Genomic DNA, 2,767 nt, shown 5'->3' with positions numbered 1-2,767 from the left:
CCTTCTTCAGTGATCAATGCAAAGAAATAGAGGAAAACAATAAAATGGGAAAGCCTAGGGATCTCTTCAAGAAAATTAGAGATACCAAGGGAACATTTCATGCAAAGATGGGCACAATAAAGGACAGAAACAGTATGGGCCTAACAGAAGCAGAAGATATTAAGTGGTGACAAGAATACAGAGAAGAACTGTACAAAAGACATCTTAATGATCCAGATCACCACGATGGTGTGATCACTCACCTAGAGCCAGACATCCTGGAGTGCAAAATCAAGTGGGCCTTAGGAAGCATCACTACGAACAAAGCTAGTGGAAGTGATGGAATTCCAGCTGAGCTACTTCAAATCTTAAAAGATGATGCTGTGAAAGTGCTGCACTCAATATGCCAGCAAATTTGGAAAACTCAGCAGTGGCCACAGGACTGGAAAAGGTCAGTTTTCATTCCAATCCCAAAGAAAGGCAATGCCAAAGAATGTTCAAACTACCACACAATTGCCCTCATCTCACATGCTAGCAAAGTAATGCTCACAATTATTCAAGCTAGGCTTCAACAGTACATGAACCAAGAACTTCCAGATGTTCAATCAAGCTGGATTTAGAAAAGGCAGAGGAACCAGAGATCAAACTACCAATATCTGTTGGATCATCAAAAAAGCAAGAGAGTTCCAGAAAAACATCTATTTCTGCTTTATTGACCACATCAAAACCTTTGACTATGTGGATCACAACAGACTGTGAAAATTTCTTAACAGATGGGAATACTAGACCACCTGATCTGCCTCCTGAGAAATGTGTTTGCACGTCAAGTAGCAACAGTTAGAACCAGACATGGAACAATGGACTGGTTCAAATTGGGAAAGGAGTACGTCAAGGCTGTATATTGTCACTCTGCTTATTTAACTTATATGCAAAGTACATCATGCTAAATGCCGGACTATGAAGCACAAGCTGGAATCTGGATTGCATGGAGAAGAATCAATAACCTCAGATATGCAGATGACACCACCCTTACAGCAGAAATCGAAGAAGAACTAAGGAGCCTCTTGATGAAAGTGAAAGAGGAGAGGGAAAAAGCTGGCTTAGTTAAAAAAGCTAAGCTCATGGCAACCGGTCACATCACTTCATGGCAAATGGGTGAGGAAACAATGGAAACAGTGAGAGACTTTATTTTCTTGGCCTCCAAAATCACTGCAGATGATGACTGCAGCCATGAAATCAAAAGATGCTTGTTCCTTGAAAGAAAAACTATGACTAACCTAGCTAGCATGCTAAAAGCAGAGACATTACTTCACCAACAAAGGTCCGTCTAGTCAAAGCTATGGTTTTTCCAGTAGTCATGTATGGATATGAGGTTAGGATTGAAGAATTAATGCTTTCGAACTGTGGTGTTAGAGAAAACTCTTGAGAGTTCTTTGGACTGCAAGGATATCAAACCAGTCTATCCTAAAGGAAATCAGTCCTGAATATTCATTGAAAGAACTGATGCTGAAGCTTCAATTCTTTGGTCACCTAATGAGAAGATCTGACTCATTAGAAAAGATCCTAATGCTGGGAAAGATTGAAGGCAGGAGGAGAAGAGGACAGCAGAGGATGAGATGGTTGGATGGCGTGAATTTGAGCAAGTTTTGGGAGTTGGTGATGGACAAGGAAGCCTGGCGTGATGCAGTCCATTGGGTCACAAAGAGTCGGACATGACTGAGCAACTGAACTGAACTCACTTGAATGTGTCAAGCTGAGCACACAAGACATAGTGCTAGATAACCTCTAGATATGCAGAGATTTCTATAATCAGTTTCATTTTAAACCACTATTATTGAAGTTTCTACTATAGTATTCACTGTAATTTTAGCAGGTGGCCAATCAGTAAATACTTTTCTGCTTACAGAATTCTCAGCTAGGTATCTTTGGAGATTGATCTTGAAATATATTAAAGATCTAATTCAAAACCATTGTTTGCATCATTTATCTAGATTCTATAAAGTAAAATGAAAAGTTGTAAGTCTCAAATGTTTCCAAATGAACAAAATATTGACATGGCTTTAAAGTTGATTACATCACTGTATAATTAACTAGTAAAACCTAGATTTAACCAACTATTTTCATTTTCAAACTAATACAATACAAAGAGAAAGTTTTATTCTGTTTAGTTTCTCCAGATTATGAAAGTCACTTGTGAAAGAAAACTAAGCTAAATCACCTGTAACATAAAGTGAATAATACATATTCCTGTGTCGTTGTGAATAACGGAAAATGCCATTCTTGTATATTTAGCTAAAACAAACCATTGGGATAAGACCTAAGTATTAATAAGATCCAGCATTTCAAATTTCTTTGCCGCGTTCCCCTCGAAAAGTTAAAAGAAAAAATGGAGAGGGCTTTTAAGTGGAAACTAAATAACTCTGCTGGCGTCATACTGCAAAGATGCAGAAGAACGGGTAGAATGTGGGCAGGCAGTTTTACAGTAGCGTCATAAACAACGAAAGCTTTCCAACAGGCTTCAGGTGGCTGCCAAGCCTTTTAAACATCTGGTTGAAAAATGAAGTTTTGTCAAAGGGGAGTCTCCTTTTTCTTAAACGCATTAGGAGACAGTGTAACAGTACCAGCTCAAAATCTAAGGAAGCCCTTTGCACCCACGCTGGGTAGGCCCTGGCTTGCCTGGCCACGCCCTCTTGAGTCGCCCGCGGCGAGGTCCCACCCCTTTCATGACCCACTTCCTGGTAACCAAGGTGCTTAGCGCCTCCTTCTCAGGACCTGATTGGCTGGTGCG

The sequence above is a fragment of the Muntiacus reevesi genome, chromosome 3, assembly GCF_963930625.1.
Source record: "Muntiacus reevesi chromosome 3, mMunRee1.1, whole genome shotgun sequence".
Taxonomy (NCBI): Eukaryota; Metazoa; Chordata; class Mammalia; order Artiodactyla; family Cervidae; genus Muntiacus; species Muntiacus reevesi.
Note: the sequence above shows the minus strand (reverse complement) of the source record.